Below are 12,041 nucleotides of genomic sequence, written 5' to 3' on the forward strand. Positions count from 1 at the left end.
AATGTATGGGCGAGTTACATCAACTTGGATTTTTATGGCGAATGGTGTTTTTTGATGTTCGACCCACCGCACAAAGTTTAATATTTTTTAAATCTTTCAAAGATTTTTCACGGCAAAGGTCTCAAGATCATACTGGTCAAGTTTGGAAAGAATCGGGTGTAAGCTCTAGGAGGAGTTAACAGTTTTACAACTGCCCAAAACATGAAAAAGGCTAAAAATGCAGATATTGTGGGATTTATTGCAGTGCCCCCTAATGTTCAAATATTCTGAAAAAAAATGAAGTAGTTTAAGGGATGCGATATGGACATAGGCTAGCAATTTGGTGAGGATAGGCCAAATAATGTAGAAGTTGTGTGACTTAAAATATTAGGCCACACCCCTTGAATGTTCATTGGTCTATATTCTCTGAATGCAATAAGATATCAACAAGATTTTCAGTAGTTATGATGACATTGAACCATTAATCGACCCCAGAAATGTTCGGATGAATCCGACAAAGCGTTTTGGAAAAAAGGGAAAACAATATTTTTTTACAAAATTCAAAATGGCAGAAAATCTAAGAAGGCGCATTTGATGGCCACCATTAACTTATTTGTAGAGCAGGTCCAAGTGAATATGTATACCAAATTCCAGAACAATTGGTCATAGCTTTCAAAAATGGCAGCCTTTCTACTGCAAGGGGGCGCTATAGAGCAATTCTTTTGTACTAAAATGCGAGACCTGTATAATATCAACATTTTCACCAGTCCTGATATGCATGTCAAATTTGACAACTTTTGGAATATGATAAAGGCCTCAAAAGGGCAACGATCGCTAGAGAAAATAATAATCCTTTGAAAAACAATAGGTTCCTCTACGACGAAGTCGACGAGGACCCTAATAATAATAATAATACCACTTACAATTTACACTATTTAGATTATTTCCCAACAATTCTTTCCTTTATAATGCTGTCTTCAAAGCCAAAAGACTCCTTTGACAAACATCGCTGAACATAGGAGTCGCTGGTTCGTTGGTTTGTGTGATTGGGATCCTAACTGACCGTTCACAGGAGAACATGTTGTAGCTTCTCTGCTGGTACTCTTGTCTGCTCCTCTAGACTGCGAGTGGTGTCTCGCATGAAAAAAGCATTTTAATGCTACAACATATCTTGACCCAAAATCGAATACTCTGAATTGAGTACATAAGTAACGCCACTGGCCAGCTCAAGAATGATATATCAGACAAAGTTGTAATCAAGATAGTTTATGGTATTGCTATCGGGCATGTGCAGAAAAACACCCAAACTACTTTTTTTCATTCAATGGTAACAAAAAGACTGATGTCCATCAGAGGTGAGAAGCTTAAAGGATGGCTGCTTGTGGAAAAGATTCACGTTGATTGAGGCTGTAATTTGGTCACTACTGACTCATCACTTTCTAACTACAGTTATAAATGATTCCAAATGTCACAGAAGGTTTTGAAGTGTGTGAGCTGCAACACTCCTTTCACAACAGAGAGGAAGGATGAAGTCAAACATCAAGGACTTTATTTGTCAGAAGTTGAAGTTTTAAGCTAAAAGTAAACTCCGCTGGCCTCATCTTACCGGCATATGCATGATGGGACTTATTTACGTGCACATGCACGCACACACAGCCAGACGCAGACACACACACACACATCTCCAGAAGCATTGTTTTATTGATAGAGAACCAGTCGGAGGGTGATGTTTTGCACTGCAGCTGAATAAATCAACACCATAAATAAATCACCAAATCAAACCATATTTACAACCAATAAAATAGTCATCAACCTTATCCTGCATCGTTCACTCTGTCTCACTCTCTCCTATTCTTTTTAAATACCTCCCGCAGCTCTTCACAACAGTCCCTTTGCCTATTTCCTGCCAATTATGTGTCTGTTTTCTTCTGTCTTCACTTTTTTAGACCATGACATTGGCCTTGTTGACCTCGGCACTGTCAATCACCGGTAATCTGTTTGTTAATAAGATTACTTATTGAGTTCATATAAAGTCATGAACAATAATTAATAAGTCAAAGATGTGTTATCGTATAATTACTATTCCATATTCTATACACATTTAAGTATGTTTGATAGAAACTTGTTACATATATAATATATAATTTTATTTTGCTGATAATAAAATAGCACTCTCCTGTGATTGTGTTTGATTCTTTGTACACAAAGCATTGTGTGTAATTATTTGCAAATACAATTGTGTACAAAGAACAATAAGCACATGCATTATTGTGAATTCGTATTAGGAAATTAATAATTGCTGAATTCTATTTGGTGCTTTGATTTCAGGATCCTGGTATTGTGCATACTTTCATGGCGTACATCTATACTTGTTGCATAAAGGCCTATTAATTAGAATTTCAACAACATTCAAGCAAACCCAGTCAGAAGGTAGTGTGTGATTCAACTTCCAAGGCTCTGCAACCTCAGACATCTAGCAGGAATATAAATGAATGTGTTTTCCTGAAATTTTTAGTAGTGCAATTTAGAAAAGGAAAAAGGTTGCTTGAGATGATATGGTGGAGCGACAGACAATAAAACAAACTGTTAACTCCCCGGAGAGGGATGGAGAGTGAGTTTTGTAGGAACAAGGCCAACAACAAATAAACAGAGGCTCTGACACTTACTGGATCGTTTTCATTCACAACTCCTCTAAAACGTCAGCGTGGTCCTTCCAAAGGGCTCACCAGTAGTTCTTCTGCACCTCTCTCAACATCACACAAGTGTGGCATTGATTTTCCACGACCACTGGATTTTAGACTCGTTCAGGTAGAAAAAACAGGCTTACTGGTCATCTGTCAGTGCATTTACATGATGGTATAATTCTAATCTTGCTTTAGTCGGACTATGCTATCTTTTGGGTCATCTGCTATTATCCTAATATACATGGCAGTGAGTAATTCGAATCATTGGCCGAAAGCATGTCATATACGATAGGTGGCGCTGTTTTCATTACAACTCGTGGTGATACAGCCATTTCCGCTTGACCTCTTCACCACTACCAACAACATCAACATTTCGAGAAAGATGGCGAACAGAGAGTAAGGCGAAGCTACATCCCTCGACTATTCTTGCATGATGTTAATAGGAGTACAGCGAATGCAAATGGCGCTATTGGCGTTGTTTGTTTTCTGCCGGCCAGGCTCCCGGCAGTGACAACTTATCGTCTCTTTCGACTTCCGGGTCACGACATGGGAGGGAAGGGGGAGGAGGGCGGCGGGATCTCAAGCATGCGCAAAGACGCAAAGTCCAGTTCCTAATCCAATTCACCGTTACATGCCGCGATAGTCGAATTATCAACCGGATCGGATCGAGTTATCCAGGGGTGTTAATCGGATCGTAGTCGGACCGCACATAGTCGAACAAAGGTGTTTACATGAAACGGATAATTCGATTTCAGTCCGACTCAGCCAGTTATTCGAATGCATGTAAACACGGTCTGTGAAAGCAATTTAGAGTAAGGGGGACATTGTTGTTTATGATGGACACATAAAGCAAACACATAGCTTTCACGCAATAAACCACAAAAGTGTATGTAACATTAAACAAATAAGCGTTATTTGAACCCAAATCAATATGCCATTTTTTGAACGGCCTATTATTCCCTAACCCCAATAGTCCTAAAAGAATTCTCCTTTATTAAATCTAAATTAAAATAGGTTTTTATGAGCACAACTACCAGCAGCTTCAATTAAAAAAACTACAATTCAGATTCAAGTTGACAGATATTCTCAACTAAACAGGTCAAAGGTGAATGTTTTCCACAGTTCCTAAGATACAAGGATACAAACAATCCTATACTAGCCTTTCCTTCACTGACATATTGGGTGCTCTAAGAATAATGCTGCCTCCCCTCACACAGGCACCTCTTGAAAGGATAATAACATTTATTATAAGCTGTTAGTTAGACTGAGAGGAAATTTAATACAATTTAATACCCTACAAATCATGACCGGAGTGTCAGGAGGGCAATAACCTTTGACTGGCTTATCTTCAGCTCCAATATTTCATGGCCAAGATAGAGACACATATGATTGCAAATCCCATAGATTTCCTCCAGTCCCTTCCAAGTATCAACTGGTTTATTTGGATCATAAAATAATGAAACTTGAATTATCTCTTTCATATATACATTCAAGAGTGTTAAATATACCTATGTAATGTTATTCATTTGAAACTATTCCAAACTAGCAATTTGAAAGTGAGGCAAAGGATGAGTGCAATAACCTTCCACTGCTTATTGAAATGCAATATATCATACTCAAAGTCTCAAGTACAGACACACATCAGACAGTGTGATTCAATATCATGAGGTTGAAGTTTAAAGGGACACTAAACATTAAAGGCAGCTGTTCGACCATCAGCCTACAGGCAGTTTTAAAGTCTGGTCTGCTACCAATTACATTTAAAATAAACAATTATATATTTGCACTTTACAATCATTTCCAGAATTGAGTTTCAATGTAGAAAATTGTTCCATTGTTAATGTAATGTAGTGAAAAGGGGGTTCGATGTGTGTTGTCACAGCCCGACTCAACAGAACAAATAAACAACAAAACAAACATCAGAAATCAATAATGTAAGTATGTATTGGTGAGTAGAAAATGTCTACCGGAAAAAGAAAACAGCAGCATCAGAAAAGGAATTTAAAGCTTTAGGAATATCAGCAGACCATACACAAAACAGAATACCATACAATATTGATTTTTCAGGCGATAGTCTCCAACTAGCAACCCAGTTGGATAAGCATTAAAGAGTAAGGGAGAGAAAGACATATATTACACTTAAATTGTAGAACAAATTGTTTTTTTAAAGTTTCAGTATTTCTATATATATAATATATATTCAGATGGAAGTTACATCCACTTTGCCTTGCTTGACGGAGTTATCCATGTGTTTCCTGGTCTTCTGATGTTTCTGACAAGTGTTTCATCTCCCTTACCCCCATATCTGTCCATGCTGGATCTGTCCCTGTTGATTTATAAAGCACAATACGGCATTAGCTCGACAGCATCCAGCTAACTAAACCTTCCTGGTACACCGGTCTCTTCATAAGTTTCATTTGCCACTTCCCTTTCAGCCATTCTGTTGTCCTCTTGTGAGGTTGACCTGGGCTCAGCTGGTTTACCTGTAGTTTCTCCGCCACAGGTCTTCTATCTTGGAGAGATTTTACCGGGTGGTGTCTTCTTGGCAGAAAAGTGCTTGCGCTGGCCGCTTAGGAAGCGGATTGGTTAAATTGTATATTACTCATTTATAAGCTTTTATAGGCTAAACTATTATTAACTTTATTTTTATAAAATACACACCCACAAACATAAACACACATACTCTGACTTTATTTTGTTTTGTCCACTGTTTTATCGTCCGGACTGTTTTTCGTCCTTTAGGTGTTATGTCTATGTATTGTCTTTGTGACAGGTTTGTAGCCGTCTCCAGTAGGTCCCCCCCCCCCCCTAAGCACCAAGGAATGAGCAACCAGAGGGATATTTGGCAATATGTTTTATTACGTTCAGACCGCAGACTGTGGCTGTGTCTACTACCGCGCACTTGAGCACTTCGAGCACTGACTTTCAGTGTTCGAAGTGCGCCACTGAACAAACCAGCAGAATTCAGTGCACTGAAAGTACCCGGATGGTGCACTGCAAACGGTCAAAAAATGTAGTGTAAAACGATGGACACTACTCGCCCAAAACGGCCGCCATCTTGGTGATGTAGCGGAAGAGGAGGAGCCCTTTCGCCAGCTTTTCATTTTATTTCAAAAACAATGGCGGACAGCACAAGCGGTAGACCACGAAGCTACAGACTGTAAATGTAAGTATCAGCGGTAATTACACATTGTACTGGTATTAAAGACATGAGTATTTGGAGGAGTTAACGATGTATATGATATATACCGACAGTTAGCATACCTAGGTAGCATTAGATGCCATTGGATCTGCATGGCAGTTATGATAAGCTAGCGGGGTAATCCACCACCCGGTCCTCTTGCCAGTCCGACGAAGGTGCACTTTTATCGGACACTTTTCGCTTGACGAGCGGGGGCAGGTGGCGGGCTCCAAGCGCTTTCTCCAGCGGCAAGTCCGACGACAGATGGCTATGTCAGTCATCGGACAGTGTGAAACAACGTTAACCAATCGAAATAGCAATTTTAATTATGGATTAACAATGGATATGCTCAGTTTAATAACGGGTTAACATAACACCATGACGTTTGCCCACACGCCGCCCGATAATGAATACCGTTACGATAGCTATCTAAGCTTGTCCTTCTAGAAATAATTGTAGCTTTCAATCATCGTTGTGTGTTGTTTTTTTAATGTCGTGTATGTATTAATTTAAATGTAATCGTGGTCTGGGACATAGCACTGAATGGGTATCCTATTTCTGTTTCCTGCCCCAGAGACGTTTCCTGGAGGTGCTGGTGCTGGCTGGTCCTCTGCTGCCCTCCCGACATCTGCATCTGGCTCCAATGACCTCTGGCACAAACCTCACATCCACCTCCAGGGCCTTTAAGAAGATGCACCGCCATCGCGTCTTCAGTATCCCGAAGGACCTCTCCACAACACACCTCGCCTTTGACAGGCAGCAGTTGTAGCGTGCTTGGAGGTGGTTGTGGACAGGCTGCCTGAAGGGGGTCATGAGGCAGATGGGTTGGGACAGGCAGGGGTAGCCACCATCCCCAAGGATACAGTATCCTGGTGGAGGGTATGACTGCTCATAGAAGATGGGGCTGTTATTCAGGACCCTGGCATCATGCACTGAGTCTGGGTAGCCCAAACACACTTCTATGAATTTGCACTTATCACAGATGGCCTGCAGCTGGATGTAATGAAAAAGCTTCCTGTTAAAATAGCAGGCAGCATCCTCCGCTGGGGGCTTCACTCTGACGTGGCAGCCATCAATAGCCCCCACCACTCTGCTGAAGGCTGCCGACCCAGCTAGACGGGCGAAGTGGGCAGGGGAAGGGAAGATTATATTAATATGCAAGTCATTCTATCAATAAAATGTTGTCATTGAGGTTTTGTAGTCTTTTATTGCGTTTTCTGATTTATATTAGAATTGATGCATGTTTGTAACAATAATTAATATGCCTGTGTGTTCAATTGCTCATTGATTCCTGTATCAGGGTAAACTTAACTACAACAGAGATGTGTATGAAAGTACAGTCAGTCAAAGTAGGCCTATTACTGTGTGAATTCAAGCAGATGATGCCTATCATTTCAGTGGATAATTCTTAAAACTAATTGGAATCTAGGGACAAACATGTACAGATTTGTCATGTTTAATTTCCATATGGTGTGTATGTGGATTGCATAGTAGAAGGCTACTTCTGACAAAGATAATTGAGAATTTAGCATACCTCGCGAGGAGAATTTAATTGCAACTACTACATGAAGCTATACTGTGAAGGTAAGGTAAAATCACACAATTAAATTTACATATACCATCTCGACTTCAGCCAGAAGGCGGAGGCTCCTGCCACGATTGTGGAGGTATCGCAGTTTCCACATGGGGTGGAGAAAGGGGTAAACAAGGGACAACAAGAGGGCAAGAAGTGCATTCATTTTGTCAGTTTAAGGGTTAGGGTATCGCAAGCAGATTTGCATACGTCACTCCCGGCTTAATTTCGCGGGTGCCGTGAACAGATTTGCGTCCGTCACTTCCTTCAAGTGGTTAACGTAAGTGTTCCATTTGAGACAGCACTTCATCAGCGACGCAGTGCACTGCAATACAGTGCACTGCATTGCAGTGTACTTCATAAAGTGTGCGGTAGTAGACACAGCCTGTGTCTGCTCTCCACTCTCTCGTCTTCAGTCCGTCCCGCTCATTTATGGAGCCCGACTCACAGATACACCAACACAGATTGTCATCAGCTGGGCCGGTTACCAATCAGCCTAGCTGATGACAATCAGACACCGTTCCCTGAACCGCAACCCAGCTCCACCCACTCTGCAGCCAAGCCTAAACACACCCACAGTCTTATAATAAAAAACGTAAATTAAATGAAATTAATTAATAAAAAAAGTACTAGGCTAAACGTCTTCCGTACGTACCAAAATCGTGCACATTTTGTCATGACTTGTCACAGTTGTCGCAGCGAGAGAGGACCCAAATGCCGACATTACTGCAAAAAACAATCTTTAATCCAACAAACTAGAACTGACGACCAAAACGCGGACCAAACAGTACAAAGCCACACTGGGAGTGAGACAAACAGGGTTTAAATACACAGGCAAGGTGAGAGGATTGGACAACGAGGAACGAGACACAGGTGAACACAATGAGGGCGGGACCAGCAATCACACATAAGGAAACAATCAGGGCCAGGGCAGACAATCACAGGGAGACAGACGACACAAGGACTTCAAAACAAGACACAAACTCCAGATCCTAACACATTTTCCACGAGTAGATCACATGCTAAGGCAATCAACAGACAAGTGGTTGTAATAGTTAAATGTTTTTAGCCCGGTGTACTTCTTAAATCACAGTGGCAGTAGTAAGGTTGTAATTTGAAAACAAGTTTGTATGTTTATATATACAAACTAAATTCAGTTTATTTTGTATAGCCCCAATATCAGAAACTACAAATTTGCCTCAGGGCTTTACAATCTGTACACATTCGACATCCCTGTCCCAGGACCTCACATCGGATAAAGAAAAACCCTTTCAAAGGGAAGAAACCTTCAGGAGAGCAACAGAGGAGGATCCCTCTCCCCAGATGGACGCAATAGATGTCATGTGTACAGAAGGAATCATTACGGAGTTAGAACACATACAATTAGTATGACAGAGTATTAATAGTTGGTAGTAGGCACGGACCATGAATCCAGACCTCCATGATCCATCAGGCAGATGGAGGTAGGAAGGAGGAGTGGGCGGGGCATCAGCAGGGCCATGGCATCAGACCCCTCCAGGTCCAATGGACATTATGAGAGTGAAGTCACAAAGACTCCGGGGAGGAAACAGAGTTAATGATGTGCAATGGAGAGATGAAAATTCATCCAAAAGTAGAGAGAGAAGAGGAGATAGGTGCTCAGTGTATCCTAAAACGTCCCCCAGCAGCCTATAACTATGCCATGGCCCTGCTGAGACTACGCCCACTCCTCCTCTACCTCCATCTGCCTGATGGATCGTGGAGGTCTCGATCGTGAAATATGCCGACTACCAACTATTCATAGACTCTGTCATATTCATTGATTGTGTTGTTACTGTGTTTTAATTTGTGTAAAATGATTCCTTCTCATTACATCTATTGCATCTGTCCATCCTGGAGAGGGATCCTACTCTGTTGCTCTCCTGAAGGTTTCTTCCCTTTTTCCCCCCGTGAAGGGTTGTTTGGGAGTTTTTCCTGATACGATGTGAGGTTTTGGGACAGGGATGTCTATGTGTACAGATTGTAAAGCACTGAGACAAATTTGTAATTTCTAAAAATGGGCTATACAAATAAACAAAATTGAAAAAATTGAATATAAGCCTATAGCAGCATGTCTAGAGGCTGGACCAGGGCAAACCTGATTCAGCCCTAACTATAAGCGCTATCGAAGAGGAAAGTCTTAAGTCTACTCTTCAATGAGGTGACTGTGTCTGCCTCCCAGACTGAAGATGGTTCCGTAAAAGAGGGGCTTGATAACTGAAGGCTCTGGCTCCCATTCTACTTTTTAAGACACTAGGAACTACAAGTAGCCCCGCATTTAGTGAGCGCAGCTCTCTAGTGGGGCAATATGGTACTACAAGCTCCTTAAGATATGATGGAGCATCACCAATCAAGGCTTTGTAGGTTAAGAGAAGAATTTTAAATGTGATTCTTTATTTTACAGGGAGGCCAGTGCAGAGCAGCTAGTGCAGGAGTGATGTGATCTCTTTTCTTAGTTTTAGTGAGAACACGAGCTGCAGCATTCTGGATCAACTGGAGGGACCTAAGAGACTTATTAGAGCAGCCTGATAATAAGGAATTACGCTAAACTAGTCAAGAAGTAACGCACACGTGAACCCGTTTTCTAAGTTTTAGATTTGTTTCACGTGAGGGTTAAAGGACAAGTCCCGATCAGTGGTGTTAGATGCCAGGGCAATGCCATCTATAGAAACCACATCACCACATAATTGATCTCAGGTGTTCAGGGCCAAGTACAATCACTTTTATGTCTTTAAGACTAGGGTTGGGTACCGAAATCCGGTGTAATATGGCACCGGTTCCTATACGACCGGTGCCACCCGGACCGAAACGCAACGCACATTTCGGTGAAAATGAAAAAAACTATTGAACTTCTCTGGTGACTCCGCCCTGTCAGCAGGTTACGATAGCCTATCATATTTAACTTTGAAAGCGGAGGCATGCGCCGTGTGTGACTGCGTGAGCCCGTGCGGAGCACATCAGCGGTCAGGCTGGACGCGATGGGGAGACCGTCACCGGTCCCCCTGAAAACATAGAGACCGATGAATAAAAGAGCATCCTTGACTCAGATTAGTGCCGTAACGTTAATTGTAAGTCTTGCATTCATAAAAGTAGGCCAACAAATAATAAATTAGACATTTCAAACATGTTTAAGCTAGCAGGTAGCTCACGCTAGCTCGTAGCTCGCGCTAGCTACGAGCGCGACAATGCTATCCGTTTTTTGTCAGTGCGCCATGTGAACGACTTTTACAGGGAATATGGCCGAAGAGGTTTTAAATGTCGTCATTGTCAATTATCGTTTTGTGCTTTTTCTTTTAAAGTATCGGTTCAGGCACCGTTTAGTCACCGGTATCGGAAAAAACTCAAACGATACCCATCCCTATTTAAGACATGCTTGAATTTTAGTGAGCTGGTTGGTCTCATCTGGTTTGATCGATAGATATAATTGAGTATCATCTGCATAACAATGAAAGTTTATGGAGTGTTTCCTGATAATATTGTTGCGAATATTTGCTCACCCCGCTAATAACACTTTTTGTGTAAACGTGGCTTTAGACTCATCTCTTCTGGGCCAAAACGACTCGGTCCCAGCTGAGACATGCAGACAACCCCTGAAGACGTGCAGGAAGTGCAGGAAACGCATATATCGGATTATACAAATAATACTGGCTATATTCCATATTTCCAGAACAAATATTGACAATTTGTATAATTTATAAATATCATTATTATACCTTTTTTGAATTTTGTATTTGATTTTGGCTCAAGGTGGGTGGGGCAAGGCCGTGGCCTTCGATTGGCCAGCCACCACTGCATACAAACGACTTTAAACTCTTGCATTATGTGCAGCAGCCGGCTTCAGGTTCTCAGACGAAACACTTTCAATGTAACTGGGGCCAGACCTTCCCAGAAACCCACCCGTTTGTGGAGAGCTGTCATAACTGGGTCCAGAATTATACATAACTATATCCGATATTATTGTACTTCATGTAAAACCATACTTATATTGAGTGAGTATTTCAATAGTTACTGATTTAAATTCAAATTAATTTGTCTTTACATATTTTCTAACTTGCAAGACCCACATGAATGTGCTGTTTTTCATTTGAGGCTGCTAATTTTGATCCACCCTACCCTCATTTTGTCATAAGTCACGGATGTCGCAGAGAGGAACCAAATGCCAACATATTCTGCAAAAAACAATATTTAATTTCAAAATACTAACAGGACGACAAACACGCGGACCAAACAGTGCAAGCCACACTGGGAATGAGACGAACAGGGTTTACATACACAGGCAGGCGGAGGTGATTGGACAACGGGGAACGAGACACAGGTGAACACAATGAGGGCGGGGCCAGCAATCACACAGAAGGAAACAATCAGGGCCAGGGCAGACAATCACAGGGAGACAGATGACACAAGGACTTCAAAACAAGACACAAAACGAGACACAAACTCCAGATCATGATACATTTTATTGACCTCTCTTCCTTCAGCCATCTGTCAGACTGAATAATGGAGTCCTGGATTTATACTTTCAAATATTAGACTTAATACAATTAAGAGAGGGCAGCACAATCGAAATGTTTATGTGATTATTTAACATTTTTTTTCAAATAAAATC

General features: G+C 41.4%; 1 long non-coding RNA gene across 1 annotated transcript; it reads left to right on the top strand.

The window, feature by feature from the left end:
* Positions 1–5,743: 5,743 nt before the first annotated feature.
* Positions 5,744–7,286, top strand: LOC130189710 (uncharacterized). Its single transcript, XR_008830861.1, has 2 exons — positions 5,744–5,829; positions 6,419–7,286. It is a non-coding gene; the product is annotated as an uncharacterized LOC130189710 (long non-coding RNA).
* Positions 7,287–12,041: the final 4,755 nt, after the last annotated feature.

Source organism: Pseudoliparis swirei, chromosome 24 (assembly GCF_029220125.1).
Source record: "Pseudoliparis swirei isolate HS2019 ecotype Mariana Trench chromosome 24, NWPU_hadal_v1, whole genome shotgun sequence".
NCBI lineage: Eukaryota > Metazoa > Chordata > Actinopteri > Perciformes > Liparidae > Pseudoliparis > Pseudoliparis swirei.